We start from the raw sequence: 18214 nt of genomic DNA on the forward strand, positions 1-18214 counted from the left end.
ATAATCAATAAAGTACCTGTTTAGGCACAAAGAAAGAAAAAGTGATTGTAACATTGATACAATATTCATTTTGAATGATATATAAAATAATGTATAAATGATAAGACCTTTGAAGTTGTGTAAATCTATGTATTTTTGTGCATATGAATATTATACAAGTATAGGACTATTTGTCACTTTTTTACATGTTTATTTCCCTCTCATCCTCAATTTCTCATTTATGAAAAGAATACGCAGAAAGTACCTATCCCACAGAGCTGCTGTGAAGATTAAATTAAAAGCTTCCTATAGCGCCCAACACATGGTAAGCACTCTCTAAACGTTGTCTTTGAGGGGCAGTATGGAAAAACCACAGTGTCTCTGCTGGGTCATTATTGTTACACAGTAAGAATATTGTTGATTACAACATCTTCCCCAAGAAGTGAGCTTCTCACCATACAAAAGCCACAAATCTATCTGGACCAGTCATTGTTTTTCTGTAGCATCTCCATCTTTCAGACATGACACTCAATCTTTGCGTCACTATGCATACGTTTTCTCTGGCTCTCTTATATTATATGCCATTTTATTTCACCACACCAGAGCATAAATACTCATTATGTCTATCTCAATCCATCAAATTCCCAACTAATTTTGCTTAAAGAAGAAGAAGAGAGATAGAAAGTGCGTTGAATTTCAATTACTGTTTTCTCACTAAGCCCTCTGTGTAATTCCTGATGACTATGATGAGGCACAAAGTTCTGCTTCAGAGCTTTGGATAATAGGAGATGTGGAGAAGATGTTTCCTCAGAGAGCGGTGTGTCCATTTAGAGCATTATAGTTTCATCGTTAAATATAGTTTTAGCAATGCATTTTCTTCCCAACCAAACCTTATGCGTAGCTGAAGAGCTCTGTCTACCACACAATGTTCAAAGCTTTCAGTAAATCTCACATTGGACAGGACATTATATACTATGACCTAATTTGAAAGGAAGCGATAAAACTGTTACCCAAACAGAAGATAGTAAACTTTTTCTGCAAAGAGTCAGATAGTAAATATTCTAAGCTTTGTAGGGTGTAAGTTCTCTGTTACAACTACTCCAATCTGCTTTTGTAGCAAAAACAGCCACAGACAATAGCTAAGTGGGTGTAGCTATATTTCAATAAAACTTTATTTACCAGAGCAACAGTGAGCCAGGTTTGGCCTGAGCCCATAGTTAGCTGACCTTTGACCTAGGAGGAATTCTAAATCTTTTAAGCGATAAACAGGGAGAAGAAAACATCTGTTATCTTTCTAGGTTTCAGACAATTGTTTGTGGTGGTGAGAACTACAACTACCACCAATATTTCTGCTTCCTTTGGGAGTGCGATGTCATCCATCAGCATTTAAGATAACCAAGTAAGGAGATGTTTTCTTTATAGTGATTCCATTTTGGGAGGTTGTCCATGTGTGCCTTTTACATTTGGAGATGGATATTGATAATGATGTATTTAATTGGAGTTTTGAATTTCACAGACCAGTAAATAAAAGTGTGAAAGCAACATAGTTTCTGATTAAAATAAATTATAGTAAAGTCTTTTAAACAGACATCAACAACTTCTTTGTCACCATCTTCTTGAACACCTGTTAGAAATGCATTTTATTTTACTACTAGAATACAGAGGCTTAAACGATAGTCCTTTGAGTTAGAAAAGCAGACTGGTATGTAAAACACTATTTGTATTTTCCTCATTGCTTGTAACTACTTTGTCAGGGAGCAATTCACATTCACAAGTTTATATTTCAGGTGATTCCATCAAGACTGCCATTTTACCAACCCTATTTTCAAGTTAGCATAGGAACACTTCTCAGAAGCTTTGTGACTTTAATGTCAACTGAATCATTTTTCACTGGATACCCAAACCATTTATTCTAATGATCCACCTCTCTGTTTATAGACATTCATGAGAACGGCCCTTCTTTCCCCCAACTGCCAGCTATTTTCTTGAGAATGGTGATTGAATTTTCTTAAAAATCTTGTGAACTAGGCATTCATTAACCTAACTGATACAGGAGGAAACTGAGGCTCAGAGCCTCTGAAGAAGTTGCCCAATGTTTTGCTTTATGTGACTCATCAGTCTAAGCTGGGATTTGAACCTACACCTCTGACACAAAGTGTGTTTGTCTGGCTACTGCTGCTTTCATTCCAGTGGCTCACAAGTATGATGTGGCCCCTCAAGGTGAGATTCTGCTCAGTGAGACACCTTCTGTTGCCAGTTCTTAACCTCAGCATTCCTGTGCTCAATTCGAATACTTTTTTTTTTTTCTTGTCTGATTGCTGTGGCTAGGACTTCCAATATTATGTTGCAGAGAAGTGATGAGAGTGGGCATCTGTGTCTTGTTCCAGATTTTAGCAGGAAGGCTTTCAGCTTTTCACCATTATATTGGCTATGGGTTTGTCATAGATAGCTTTTATTATGTTGAGATATGTTCCTTCTATGTCCACTTTGATAAGGATTTTCTTTTATCATGAATGGATATTGAATTTTATGAAATGCTTAGTTCTAGTGTACACTGGACTCTAGTTTCTGCATGTGCCCAGTGCCAAGGAGACCTGGATATATATTCCAGGATGACAACAGAACCTAACAGATGATATCATACAAATGACAGCACTTCTAGCATCTCTTGAGAACTTGTGATATGCTAGGTACCATGCCAGCTGACTAAATCATGATGTCATTTATTTTCCACAACAAATCTGTAAGGGGGATCAATTATTACTCTAATTCAACAAATGAAGAGACTGAAGTTAGGTCAGTCATTTAATCTTTAACTATTTGGGGTGGGGAGCTTATTGTTTGGACTGTAACTTGCCTTTATTTGAAAACAAAAGGTGAGAAGCTAAATCTTGTTTTAGATGATAATCCTTATTTTTGGAACACATATATGACTCTAATAATAGATTTGGAATAACATTAGTGTTTTAAATCAGAGCTATACCAATTTAGCAATTCCTTATGCATCAGATATTATAGAGTATTTCTTGCAAGTGATATTTATAGATAATTAAAACTTAAGTGCCAAAACCTAAATTTAAAAAAAAAGTGCTGTTTCAGAAAGCTGTCTTTGAAAATTGGTAGCATATACCTATCTAGGGTGGTGTTTATGAAGGAGGTGGATATCAGATTAGGGCAGTTGCTTTCGTATGTGGGGATGGACAGTAATCTTCTGACTTTCAATGAACTTTCAAAAAATGGCATAAGTTGGGCTTGGTACATTTGACTATTTGGTGTACAGAATACATTACTTTACCCCACAAATGTTCTAAATACACAGGATCAAAATTTCTTTTGTGATTTCATTTCAAACATTGACGTATTTCTAAAATCATATAAAAAATACTAACTTTTAGAAGTCCTGCCTTTTAAGAGAAGCCCGCAGGGAGAGTAAGAGTTTAGCACAGTGGCTGTTCTGTGCATTTGTTCATCACATTATCTCCTTGTGCCCAGTTTTGTGGATGTCACAATATATGATGGAGTGACCTGACCTAAGAGCACAGGACAGATGAAGAATTATTTTTCTTTTGTTCACCATCACTTTAATTATCCCTCTTAAATAGTGTTCCTTCCCAATAAGGCTGTCTATGGAGCCCTTAGGTTCCTGATTTGGGAAAGTTCATATATGCATAAAGAACTGTACAATATTCCAAAGCCTTCATGTAGAAAGAAACTCATAAGAAATTGCAAATGAGCATCAGCAAATGCAAAACTTGAAGCTTTTCTCAGGCATTGGAAGATTAAGAGGAACACTTTTCTCAGTCATCGATATACTGAAGAGGAAGAAGCTTTGGAGAGGTCCTTAGAAAAAGGTAGAAACTATGTTTACACTCTAATCCCATAGAGGTTTTTGCAGTGATGGAAATGATCTTTAATGTATGTTTATAGCCTGGAGCTTACTGCCCAGTATGGGAGCTACAGGTCATATATGGCTATTGAATGGTTACTTAATGTGTGACTGGTGTGACTGAGAAAGTGATTTTTATTTCATTTAATATTAATTAATCATTTAAACCGAATAAATTTCTGAAATGAATTAAGGATGCATTGTACTCCATTCATAATGAATTACTTAAGAATTTGAGGTTAGAATCTGATGATCTAATGAATAGTGGTTGAGCTATTAAAGTTAAAACCTGGCTTTCTGGATTTCCCATCGTGAAACAGCAGAAACAAATCTCACTAGTATCCATGAGGATGCAGGTTCAATCCCTGGCCTTGCTCAGTGGGTTAAGGATCTGTTGTTTTTTTGTTTGTTTGTTTGCTTGTTTCATTTTTCTTATTACTCAAATGAATTTATCACATCTGTAGTTGTATAATGATCATCACAATCCAATTTCACAGGATTTCCATCCCACAACCCAAGCACATCCCCCCACCCCCCAAACTGTCTCCTCCAGAGACCATAAGTTTTTCAATGTCTGTGAGTCAGCATCTGTTCTGAAAAGAAGTTCAGTCTGTCCTTTTTTCAGATTCCACATGTCAGTGATAGCATTTGATGTTGGTGTCTCATTGTATGGCTGACTTCACTTAGCATGATAATTTCTAGGTCCATCCATGTTGCTAAAAATGCTGGTATTTCGTTCCTTTTAATGGCTGAGTAATATTCCATTGTGTATATGTCCCACATCTTCTGGATCCACTTCTCTGTTCATGGACATTTAGGTTGTTTCCAAGTCTTGGCTATTGCAAATAGAGCTGCAATGAACATCGCACTCCATGTGTCTTTGTGAGTCATGGTTTTCTCTGGATAGATGCCCAGGAGTGAGATTGCTGGATCAAATGGTACTTCTATGTTTAGTTTTCTGAGGAATCTCCATACTGCTTTCCACAGTGGTTGCACAATTTACAATCCCACCAACAGTGTACTGGGGTTCCTTTTTCTCCACGACCTCTCCAGCACTTATTGTTTGTAGATTTTTTGATGATGGCCATTCTGGCTGGTGTAAGGTGGTACCTCATCGTGGTTTTGATTTACATTTCTCTAATAATGAGTGACGTTGAACATCTTTTCATGTGTTTCTCGGCCATCTGTATGTCTTCTTTGGAGAATTGTCTGTTTAGATCTTCTGCCGATTTTTGATGGGGTTGCTTGTTTTTTTGGTATGGAGCTGCAGAAGTTCTTTATAAATTTTGGAGATTAATCCCTTGTCAGTCGATTCATTTGCAAAGATTTTCTCCTATTCTGTGGGTTGGATCTGCTGTTGCCATGAACTGTGGTGTAGGTCGCAGAACACGGCTCACATTTGCTGTTGCTGTGGCTGTGGTATAGGTCAGCAGCTGTTGCTCCAATTCGACCCCTAGCCTGGTAACCTCCAAATACTGCTGGTGCAGCCCTAAAAAGACAAAAAATAATAATAAAAAATGAAAAAATAAAACCTGGCTTTTATGATGAGAGCTAGCATGGGTTGATTTTTTTCCAATTCAATACCCTTAATGTTAATTGCTCTATAAATGATAGTTGCTATTATTATAATTATCAATATTGTTATTATTAAAGTTAATATTTATTCAATAATTTTTGAGCACCTACTACTTATCATGCTTTGTTCTTGGTATTGGGGATGCAACAGAGAAGTCAGATTAAATCCCTCCCTCCATGGAGATAAAGTTCTAGTAAATATTAAATTAAATTCTAAGTAGATGATTTATTGAGCTATAAGTTTGTTGATGCTGTGTTGAGATGTATTAAGAGAATGTATATGTTTAATTTTTCTATTGTTTTAACTTATGTTTCCCTGTCTTACAGGATAGGGAAAAGAAAGGATTTAAATACTGAACTTGATTGTAGTCACCAGTTTTATCTTAGTCCAATGCCATAGTTGAGGGTTTATGTGAAGGAGAAGATAACTTGAAGTGAACGTCTTTAGATAAGAATGTTGAGAGATGTTGTATTTTTGTCTTTTTGCTCCTAAATTCTCTGAGATGGTATCTAACTGTTTGGAGAGCAGTTTGACTAGTGTGACCTTGAGCTGCTAGGAGTGATAGGGAATCTTGACTATCTTGGCTGTGCGTTCAGCATCTCCTTCTGTTCTCTGGCCCTACCTGGCCTTTGTGCAGTGGTGTCTCATGTCTGCCTAGTCACTGCATACCCTGTTGGCATGTGTGGCCAGATGACATCTACAGCTGTGGGACTGGTGGCCCAGGCTCTCTCCCAGCCTTGTCAGTGCCCAGCCACTCTGTCTACTAATTTGGCTCCACTTCTGCTCCCCCAGTTTTATAACTTCCTTGAAATGAGCTGAGAATCTTGACTTACCAGAACACAGCCACTTTGTCCTCCTCATGGTCACTCCTTCCAGCCTAATTCCTATCCAAAGTCTTGGCCAATCTGTACATCCTTCTCAGGCTCCTTCCCAAACCACAGAGGAACCAAAGCTGGTTAGGAAAGCCAAACTCACTGTCCTTTTGCTTGTCCACACTGAAATGCTCATCAGCTTCTTCCACTTCATTGTCCGGGTGGGGTTGGGAAGGACATGGTGGTCTGAGAGCCCATCCACTTTCACAGTCTTCAGTCCACTGGGTCCCTCTATCATTGTCTTTCTTTTCTATTTATGTACTTTATCCTCTGGTCAAAAAAGAATAGAAGAGAAATCGGAGCACAAAACATCTTAACCCTCCACCCTTTTCTCTTCTCCCATAGTTCCCTGGAGTTGCAGTGAGTACTGTTGTTTTAAAACTCTCCTCCTCTACCCAATCCCAGTTTTTTCTTTGTCAGTGGCTCTTAATAATAGTTACACCATCACCTGGGATGAGGGGTGGTTAGAAATATGTCAGGGTATTTTGTGGTTGAAGCGTCATGATGCTTGGGGGAACTCTAGAGCATTTAGACCAGGGATGCTGAATATCCTTCAAAGAATGAGATTCCCATCCAGCCATATATACATCCTGTGTTTGTATGACCTTCAAATGACCTTCCAGAAATTGTCATAAGAAGCCTGTTTCAAATGATCTGAGCCTACGTTATAACTCTTCTTTACACACACACAGACACACACACACTATCTATATATTGAATTTTCCAAGAATGTAACAAGCAAACAGATTGAAAGAGTTTTACTTTGTTTGTAAATCTGCACACATCAGGATGGTAATGCCACTACCGGCATTTAAGTTGCCAATAAACTCACAGGTGCTGGTCAGAATTTGTAGCTGTCACGTTCCTAATGATATTGCATATTGGTGTACACATCTGCCAACCTCATTATGTCTTCTAGTGTAATTATATCTGAACACTTCCATATGAAAATATGTATTACATCTTTATCATTTATTCTCCTTTTGTTTATCCTTTTTCTTATGGTTAGAAATCCATTATCGGTTTTTAAATTTATGTCTGTAGATTATATTTTCTATGAATTTCACTTCAGGATGTTTTATAAATGTTAAGAAAAATGTGTACCTTCACTCTCTCCTACTTCTCCTCTATGACCTCAGGCTCATGGCTAAATCATAATGTGTAGAGGAAAGTGATTATCTTATAAATGTGGGAGGGGAAGGTCTTCACCCAAGTCTTAACGTAAGATACTAAAGAACATGAAATATAACTCAAAACAGAATAAATGCAATTACAAAAAAAGATATGTAGACATGGACAATGCAATAAAATAAACCAAATGAAAAGCACAAGTAATTGCCAATTAATTTCTATTTAGTTTTCATTTTTCATGATTCTCACTAACTCCAATTTAGGTTGTGATGGAATTGTACTGCTACAACTCTGTAAGTATCATTATAGATTAATAAAATTATTTGGGAAAGCAATTTGCCTGTATAATCCAGAGTCATTACAGTGTGCATTCCTATTGATCTGGTAATCTTTCCTGAAAATTTAAGCTAAGCCAAGCAAAAGAGAAGAAATAAACCAAACAAATGAAGGTGTTCATTGCAGTGTAAAACTACCCTAAATAGCAAAGAACAGGTGGAAATGTTAATGAATACAAAGCAATAACAACCTGGAAACAAGAATAACACAATTATATATAGTCTAGAAATATGTTTGTGACAATTTTCTCATTTGTTCAGTAAGTATTTATTTAGTACATACTAGTGAGTAACATTGTATGAGGTGATGGGAATATTACAGGGAAAACATAGAAAAAAGGAAAGAAAATACCATGTGTGGTGGGGAGTGGTAGATTTTTAAAAATTCACATAGCATCTTCAGCTCCGTAAAAAGTAAATTCACAAAGCATAACCTATAACCTGCTCTAACCTGAACTCTTCTGCTAACCCCCTGGGTAGGGTACTTCTCCCATCTCAGGCTATGTTTTCATCTGTGAAGTAGGGAGTTTGACTTTCAGAGTTCGCGGAGTCATCTCACTCACTGATCCTGCAAAGTCCGTGAATATATATGCTTGATTCTTCCTTCTCCGTCAAATTATAGATGGTCATATCCAGTTAATCACCAGTACTGCTAGGGTGAAAATGGTGAAGTTTTTTGTTTTCTGTTTTCAAAATATTAGTAGTTAATATGGCTTTTACCAGCTCACAATCTAACACAGTGGTTACCATAGATTATTGCATGTTTATCAGAGTTGGCCTCACCTTGGAATTTAATGGGGCATTTAGATTGCATATGAACATCTTGAAACCTTAAAAGCCACAGCTGGGCTACCCTATTTCCTTCACTGCCATCTTATTTTGCTGGTGGTTATTTTTGATGAGGATATTTCCCAGCTGTATAATACTGTATTTAGGTTAAGCTAAGGAGACAGTTTATGTGACTTCTCTGTTAAATCTGAAAGGATAAACGAACAAACAACAGACTAACCCTTGGTCCAGCAGCTTAGTTGGTGGGTAATTTTTACAAAGAGCAATTTTACCTTACAAGTCTTCCTTATGTGAAAAATGTAAATGAGGCTCGTGATTCAAAAAATACAATATACACGTCAAGTGTCTGTTGTCTAGACTGGCAAAATATAAAGAGTTAATGTTTGCTTTTTGAAAAACGGATGTGGGGCCTTTTGTTTCCAGAAATTTTGTACATTTTTTTCCCCATTTTACAAGCCATGCCTTTCCCAGAGCAGTTCCACCCTTTTGTACTTCGCACAGTGGCTACAACAGCTGTGTTAATTAAATAGATATGTCACAGCACTGAGGCCAGTGCCTGCTGCCACGCTGGCAGCCAGGAGCCTCCACACATGGCAGCCATGCACGGATGGAAAGGAGAGGACAGATGCAAAAAGAACGATAATAAACGAAGAACAGAGACTTAGCGCTCATCTGTATCCTTATTAAATATACCATAAAATATTTATGGGATTAAATATGAGCACACTTTTCTCCCCAGCCTTGGAATATTTGAATATAATTCTTAAAACCATGGGTAGTATCACCTAGAGTGGTGACAAGCTGATTTTTAAGCGCTAAACTATAAATTGTTTGATTTTGAACACTGTGAGGTACAGTTCATTGACTCAGGAAATATTTACTGAATGTCTGGGTGTTCCTGCCCCATGTTGAGGCTGGAAATACAGAGGTGAATAAGGTAGAACTTTATAATTAGACAGAACCTGTTCAATCCTAATATGTATTTCCAGTGTAGTAAAAAAGCCATATATATTGTATGTGTGTGTAATGACTCACTATAGCTAACTGTATGTCCAACTTCTACCTCCTCTCCATCAAAAGAAAATATTTATCATGCAGATCAAAATCAAAGATCTAGAATATACAAATTAGTTTTGAAATATTAAAAAAGTTCCTGTCCTGCAGTTAATTTTTTCCTTTTTTTTTTTGGCCTTGGCCTTTGAACCTGGACCGCAGTGATGAAAAGGCCAAGTCCTAACCACTAGACCACCAGGGAACTCCCCTGCAGTTAATTCTTGCCAGAGTTTTGCTTTTTTCCAAAATGAGTCTTGGCTATTTGTTGATTACTTTGGAATTAATGTCCAAATGGTTTTTGAGGGTTTAGTTAAAGAAATATTAATAGTAGTTAATGTAGTGTCGCTGAAATTTAATTTGTCTTCTCTGGATTCTGCTTGTATAATGCTATTTTTTGTTCTAATTGATTCATAAAGATCATTAAGCAAGAGAATAAAAACAATTTGCAGTTAATTTCTGGAAGATTGCAGCATGTGTGTTTTATGGTTCAGATGACAGATGTTATTTCAGAGAGAGCTAAGCAGTACTGAAACTTCACTGGAAATCAGCATGGTGATTCCCATGCCAGCCCTCTCTTGGTATCCTCTGATAGCTGTGCAGTGAACTTCTGCCCCTCTGCCAAACGAGTAGAAAAGCAGACCTCGACAGTTTTACCTCTCTGCGGGGCTTTATGCTTTAGCCTGGCTAAAGAAACCAAAAGTAGCCTATCAAAGCCTCGTGACTTAAGAACACTCAGAATTCAACCGGGGGCCATCTTTCCATTTTCAGAAATCTGATACGCATTCAGAAAAATGCGAGTTTGTGTCTCTCTCAAGAAAATTCTAATTTAACCACTCATTGTCTAGCGCTGTAATTCTTACCAGCCTTGAGGAAGTTACTTGACAAAATCTTCAGGCGATGGGTGGAATATATATTCATAGCACAAAATTCAGATATTAAAAGATAACCCTGGCATTCCTATTGTGGCACAGCAGACATGAATTCGACTAGTAACCATGAGATTGTGGGTTCGATCCCTGGCCTCGCTCAGTGGGTTAAGGATCCGGCATTGCCGTGAGCTGTGGTGTAGGTTGTAGCTGTGACTCGGATTGAGCGTTGCTGTAGCTCTGGCATAGGCTGGAGGCTACAGCTCCGATTGGACCCCTAGCCTGGGAACCTCCACATGCTGAGGGTGTGGTCCTAGAAAAAAAGACTAAAAGACACACACACACACAGACACACACACACACAAAGATAACCCTTAGCAATACATTTCTATTTCTGTTGTGCTTCAGCCTGTATCTCAAAATCATTAACTGTTCCTTTTGTTCCCTTCACTTCTTTATGAAACCATTTCAAGGTAAAGGCTCACACCAACTAAAGTGATAGGAAGGTGAACTGGATGGAAGTCTAACAGTAAAGCCACCTAGAGCCTAAGAAAAGGAGACCAGACAAGAAGAAAAGCCCTCAGAAGGAGAAAAGATGAAGTGTGAAAAATGATGATCCCAGAAGGCAGGTGCAATCTTCATCTTAAATTCACACTGCAGGGGGTCAGAAGAAGGAGGAGAGGGTTTCTCTGATGCAAAACTGTTATACTCTTCACTTGCCTTGGGGCCACATGAGAAATACTTTCCATTTTTAAGACAAGAGACTTATATCTGTCCTGGGGGAATGTACGGTACAGCTTAAGGCCAGGTTTTGGTAGAAAATATATGGAGAGATTATTGACATCGGGTGAAAAATGAGAAAGAATTTTCACATTTGACTTCACATACTTTTAAATGGGTGTGTTGAAAGCAAGGTAATAGATTTGAGTTTTAGCCACACAGCTCTCATATACCCCCAGTCTGATCCCTCCTGCCCTCAGAACACATACGGACCCAAAGGTTTCCAGCACACACATGCACACACACAAAACCAAAGCAAATAACACCCCCAAAAGAATATGGCTCTGACTTCTCTCCTTTTGACATGAAGAACTTTTGGGAGTTCCTGTGTTGGCACAGTGGAAACGAAACTGACTAGTATCTGTGAGGACGTGGATTCTGTCCCTGGCATCACTCAGTGGGGTAAGGATCTGGCAGTGCCGTGAGCTATGGTGTAGGTCACAGATACAACTTGGGTCCCACGTTGCTGTGGCTGTTTTGTAGGCCAGCAGCCGAAGCTCTGATTTGACCCCTAGCTCAGGAACTTCCACATACTGCAAGCGCGGCCCTAAAAAGCAAAAAATTTCCCCTGTAGTTATCACTATTAGTCGTGATTGGAACATTTTATAATAAATATTAGAAAACTTGTCTCTATTTTGGAATGAACCTAGTTGAGATATTAGATGTAATTGTTCCATTGGAAATCTTTAACCAAGACCTTTAAATGGGGTACTAATTTCGGGATCATTCATGCCATGGTATTGTGTGTGGTTACTATGTACTATCTGTCTTTTGCAGTATGTTAAGACAGCATTAAGTAATTAACATGATCCTACTGGATCGCCATTTGGAAAGACTGCATTTGAAGCCAGTCATCTTTGAGCTCAGGAGGTCTGAGTAGGTGTGGACAGTGAGGCCCTGAAGTAGATCTCTTTCATCCAGTGAAAAAATTGCATTGGGTCTTTATCTTTTTTTCCTTTTTTTTAAGTTTATCATGTTTGTTCAATTATAGAATATTTCAAATATACTGGAAAATACTGATAACATTTATTTTTATGATTTTTAAAATTTTAAAAAAATTTCCCCAATACATTTTTTTTTCTACTGTATAGCATGGTGACCCAGTTACACATACATGTATACATTCTATTTTCTCACATTATCATGCTCCACCATAAGTGACCAGACATAGTTCTCAGTGCTACACAGCAGGATCTCATTGCTATACAATTCCAAAGCCAATAATCTGCATCTTTTAACCCCAAGATCCCAATCCATCCCACTCCCTCCCCCACTCCCTCCCCCTTGCCCTTGGCAACCACAAGTCAATTCTCCAAGTCCATGATTTTCTTTTCTATGGAAAGGTTCATTCGTGCCATATATTAGATTCCAGATATAAGTGATATCATGTGGTATTTCTTTCTCTTTCTGTAGGAGAGCCTCTAGTTCCATCTATGTTGCTGCAAATGGCATTATTTCATTCTTTTTTATGGCTGAGTAGTATTCCATTGTGTATATATACCACATCTTCCTAATCCAGTCATCTGTCAATGGACATTTGGGTTGTTTCCATGTCTTGGCTATTGTGAATACTGCTGCAAAGAACATGCTGGTGCATACGTTTTTTCTAAGGAAAGTTTTGTCTGGATATGTGCCCAAGAGTGGGATTACTAGGTCATATGGTAGTTCTATGTATAGTTTTCTAAGGTACCTCCATACTTTTCTCCATAGTAGTTGTACCAACAGTGCAGGAAGGTTCCCTTTTCTCCACACCCCCTCCAGCACTTGTTATTTGTGGACTTATTAATGATGGCCATTCTGACTGGTGTGAAGTGGTATCTCATGGTAGTTTTGATTTGCATTTCTCTAATAATCAGTGATGTTGAGCATTTTTCCATGTGTTTGTTGGCCATCTGTATATCTTCCTTGGAAAAATGCCTATTCAGGTCTTTTACCCATTTTTCCATTGGGTTGTTGGCTTTTTTGCTGTTGAGTTGTATAAATTGTTTGTATATTTTTGAGATTAAGCCCTTGTCAGATGCATAATTTGACACCATTTTCTCCTATTCTGTAAGTTGTCTTTTTGTTTTCTTTTTATTTTCCTTTGCAGTGCAAAAGCTTGTCAGTTTGATTAGGTCCCATTGGTTTATTTTTGCTTTTACTTCTGTTGCTTTGGGAGACTGACCTGAGAAAACATTTGTAAATTGATGTCAGAGAATGTTTTGACTATGTTCTCTTCCAGGAGTTTGATGGTGTCTTATCTTACATTTAAGTCTTTCAGCCATTTGAGTTTATTTTTGTGCATGGTGTGAGGGTATGTCCTAGTTTCATTGCTTTGCTTGAAGCTGTCCAGGTGTCCCAGCAATACTTAATGAAAAGACTGTCTTTTTCCCATTTTATGTTCTTGCCTCCTTTGTCAAAGATTAATTGACCATGGGTGTCTGGCTTTATTTCTGGGTTCTCTGTTCTGCTCCATTGGTCTGTCTGTCTGTTTTGGTACCAGTACCAGACTGTCTTGATTACTGTGGCTTTGTAATAGTGCCTGAAGTCTGGGAGAGTGATGCCTCCTGCTTGGTTTTTGTTTCTCAGGATTGCTTTAGAAATTCTGGGTCTTTGGTGGTTCCATATAAATTTTTGGATTGTTTGTTCTAGTTCTGTGAAAAATGTCATGGGTAATTTGATAGGGCTTGCAATGAATCTGTAGATTGCTTTGGGTAGTATGGCCATTTTTATAATATTAATTTTTCCAACCCAGGAGCATGGAATATCTTTCCATTTCTTTACATCTTCTTTAATTTCCTTGATTAATGTTTTATAGTTCTCAGCATATAAGTCTTTTACCTCCTTGGTCAGTGTATTCCCAGGCATTTGATTTTTGGGGGTAGAATTTTAAAAGGTATCGTATTTTTGTATTCCTTTTCTAGTATTTCATTGTTAGTATACAGAAATGCAACTGAATTCTGTATATTAAACTTATATCCTGCTACTTTGCCAAATTTGTTGATCAGTTCAAGTGGTTTTTGGGTTGAGTCCTTAGGGTTTTTAGCAAAGTGTTAATTATAAGGGAACCTCCATAAGGCTATCAGCTCATTTCTCTACAGAAGCACTACAGGCCAGAAGGGAGTGGCAAGATATATTTAAAGTGCTGAAAGGAGGTGTTCCCCTCTTGGCACAGTGGTTAACAATTCCAACTAGGAACCATGAGGTTGCAGGTTCAATCCCTTGCCTCACTCAGTGGGTTAAGGATCCAGTATTGCTGTGAGCTGTGGTGTAGTTTGCAGATGGTGGCTCACATCCCACATTGCTATGGCTGTGGTATAGGCTGGTGGCTATAGCTCTGATTAGACACCTAGCCTGGGAATCTCCATGTGCTGCAGGTGCAGCCCTAAAAAAGACAAAAAGACAAAAAAGTAAATAAATAAAGGGCTGAAAGGAAAAAATTTGCAACCTAGAATACTCTATCTAGCAAGAATGTCATTTAAAATAGAAGGGGAAATAAAGAATTTCTCAAACAAACAAAAGGTAAAAGAGTACAGAAATACTAAACCCATTCTAAAAGAAATTCTGAACGGACTTCTCTAAGTTAAAAAAAAAAGAAGAAGAAGAAGAAGAAGAATTAGGATGGAGGAAACCACAATTGGAAAGCAACCAGTTAAATAAGTCAGCATACAGATCTAAACATGAAGATGTTTTAAAAAAAAAGACATCAAAATCATAAAATATGGGGAAGGAATGTAAGAAAATATAGATTCTTTTTTAATTTTAATGATGTGTTTGAGCATATATGACTATCAGGCTAAAGCAAGTGGATATAGAAAGTGGTTAACATATCTAAAAAACAGGGCAACTAGAAATCAAAAATGAAGATTACACTCACAAAAACTGAAAAGAAAAGTACTCAATCATAAAATAAATGGAAACCAGCCAAGCCAAAAAACAAAAGAAGAAAAGAGAAACATAGAATCAACTGGAAAACAAGGTTTAAAATGGCAATAAATACATATAGATCAATAATCACCATAAATGTCAATGGACTGAATGTCCAATCAAAAGACACAGTGGCAGATTGGATAAAAAAGCAACAACCTTCAATCTGCTGTCTACAAGAAACTCACCTTAGGGCAAAGGACACATACAGATTGAAAGTGAGGGGATGGGAGAAGATATTTCATGCCAATGGACAAGACAGTAAAGCAGGAGTTGCAATACTCATATCAGACAAAATAGACTTTAAAACAAAGGCTATAAAGAAAGACAAAGAAGGACACTATTTAATGGTTAAAGGATCCATTCAAGAAGAGGATATTATAATCATCAATATATATGCACTTACTATAGGAGCACCCAGATACCTCCAACAAATACTAACATATATAAAAGGAGAACTGATGGGAATACAATCATAGTAGGAGACTCTAACACCCCAGTCACATCAATGGACAAATCCTCTAGACATAAAATCAATAAGGCAACAGAGATCCTAAAGGACGCAATAGAAGAGTTAGACTTAATTGACATTTTCAGGACCTTACATCCAAAAAAATCAGAATATACATTCTTCTCAAGTGCAGATGGAACATTCTCAAGAATTTATCACAAAGCTAACCTCAACAAATTTAAGAGTATAGAAATTATTTCAAGTATCTTCTCTGACCACAATGGCATGAAACTAGAAATCTACGCAGGAAAAGAAATGAGAAAAAACTGACTATATGGAGACTAAACAACATGCTACTTAAAAACCAATGGGTCAATGAGGAAATCAAGAAGGAAATTAAAAAATACCTCGAGACAAATGATAATGAAGACACAACCACTCAAATCTATGGGATGCCACAAAAGCAGTTTTCAGAGGGACATTCATAGCAATACAGGCCTTCCTCAAAAAAGAAGAAAAATCTCAAATCGACAACTTAACCCACCACCTAAATGAATCAGAAAAGGAAGAACAAACAAAACCTAAATTCAGCCAAAGGAAGGAAATCATAAAGATCAGAGAGGAAATTAATAAAATAGAGATTAAAAAATAATAGGAAAAATAAATAAAACCAAGATCTGGTTCTTTGAAAATGTATACAGAATTGACAAACCTCTGGCTAGACTCACCAAGGAGAGGAGAGAAAAAAAACAAATAAACAAAAATAAGAAATGAAAAAAGAGAAGTCACAATGGATACTACAAAAATACAAAAAACCTGAGAGAATACTATTAACAATTGTATGCTAACAAATTGGACAACTAGAAGAAATAGACAACTTTCTGGAGACTTACAGCCTGCCAAAACTGAATCAAGAAGAAATAGATCAACTGAACCTACCGATCACTAGAAATGAAATTGGAGATGTCATAAAAACACTCCTTGCAAATAAAAGTCCAGGACCAGATGGCTTCACAGGTGAATTCTACCAAACATACAAAAAGGAATTTATACCCATCCTCCTTAAACTTTTTCAAAAGGTTCAAGAAAAAGGAACACTTCAAAAGACATTCTATGATGCCATCATCACTCTAATTCCAAAACCAGACAAAGACACCACCAAAAAAGAAAACTATTGGCCAGTATCTTTAAGGAATGTAGACTCAAAAATTCTCAACAAAATTTCAGCCAACTAAATCCAACAACATGTAAAAAAGATCATATACCACAACCAGGTGGGATTCCTCCCAGGTGCACAAAGATGGTTCACCATATGCAAATCAATCAATGTCATATACCACATTAACAAAAGAAAAGTCAAAAACCACATGATCATCTCAATAGATGCAGAAAAAGCCTTTGACAAAGTCCAACATCCACTCATCATAAAAACTCTTACCAAAGTCTGTATAGAGGAAACATACCTTAACATAATCAAAGCCATTTATGACAAACCCACAGCAAATGTAATACTCAATGGAGAAAAGCTGAAATCCTTCCCACTAAAATCTGGAACAAGACAAGGATGTCCACTCTAACCACTGTTATTCGACATGGTATTGCAAGTCCTAGCCACAGCAATCAGACAAAAGAAATAAAAGGCATCCAAATAGGAAGAGAAGAGTAAAAGTGAGAATAATTTCATATGTTCTTTTCTATCAGACTTTGTTCATTAAAACATTGAAATAGAGACTCCTGCACTGAGTGAAAAGAGTCAGAAAGACAAAGACAAATAACATATGATATCACTTATAACTGGAGTCTAATATCCAGCACAAATGAACATCTCCACAGAAAAGAAAATCATGGACTTGGAGAATAGACTTGTGGCTGCCCTATGGGAGAGGGAGGGAGTGGGAAGGATCGGGAGCTTGGGCTTATCAGACACAACTTCGAACAGATTTACAAGGAGATCCTGCTGAGTAGCATTGAGAACTATGTCTAGATACTCATATTGCAACAGAACAAAGGGTGGGGAAAAAAATGTACACGTGTAAGAGTAACTTGATCCCCAGGCTGTACAGCGGGAAAATAAACAAACAAACAAACATTGAAATTAAACATTTTATGTGTAGTTGAAGATGTATTCGACCTAATTTCCTTCCTTTGTTCCTTGGGCAGATAATCACAACTCCGAAATGAGCAAGGATATTCTAGGTCAAATATACATTTGTTTATACTTTGATAATATATGCTTGTTTCTGTAAATTATATACATTTTTGGTCTTTCTGTTTGGGCAATTACCTTCATATTCTCACACTGTAGTTGCTTTGACAACTTGATTTTTTAAAATTTTGTGCTGTGTACTTACTATCAAATTATTATTCGATGTCCATCTTGTCAGCTTAACTGCTCTATAATAGTGATAGTCAAAATATGTAACAATATGAACAGCTTGAGTGCCAGTGCATCTGGATGGGGAACTGAAAAACGGGGGTAGATGCTGAGTCAGATGTGCCAGCTAAACCATAGCCCTGGGTCTAGAGTTCCTCCCAGGTAAATACTTAAAAGCATGAATGATGGTGTTGGAGGAAAACACTCGCATAATCA

General features: G+C 37.3%; 1 protein-coding gene across 11 annotated transcripts in view; it reads left to right on the plus strand.

Annotated features, from left to right (window-relative positions):
* RARB (retinoic acid receptor beta) overlaps positions 1–18214 on the plus strand; it is a 787370-nt gene that overhangs the window by 146087 nt on the left and 623069 nt on the right. The window contains exon 2 of one of the 11 annotated variants that reach the window (XM_084987271.1): positions 10961–11112. The exons of the other annotated variants lie outside the window; for them this stretch is intronic. The gene's annotated coding sequence lies outside the window, so the exon portion shown is untranslated. The remainder of the gene's footprint in view (positions 1–10960; positions 11113–18214) is intronic. 11 annotated transcript variants of the gene reach the window in all.

This window comes from Sus scrofa, chromosome 13 (genome assembly GCF_054392235.1).
Source record: "Sus scrofa isolate SSC_HxYL_T2T_F1_AM1 chromosome 13, Sscrofa_HxYL_maternal_Yorkshire_Landrace_v2.0, whole genome shotgun sequence".
In the NCBI taxonomy this organism is placed as follows: domain Eukaryota; kingdom Metazoa; phylum Chordata; class Mammalia; order Artiodactyla; family Suidae; genus Sus; species Sus scrofa.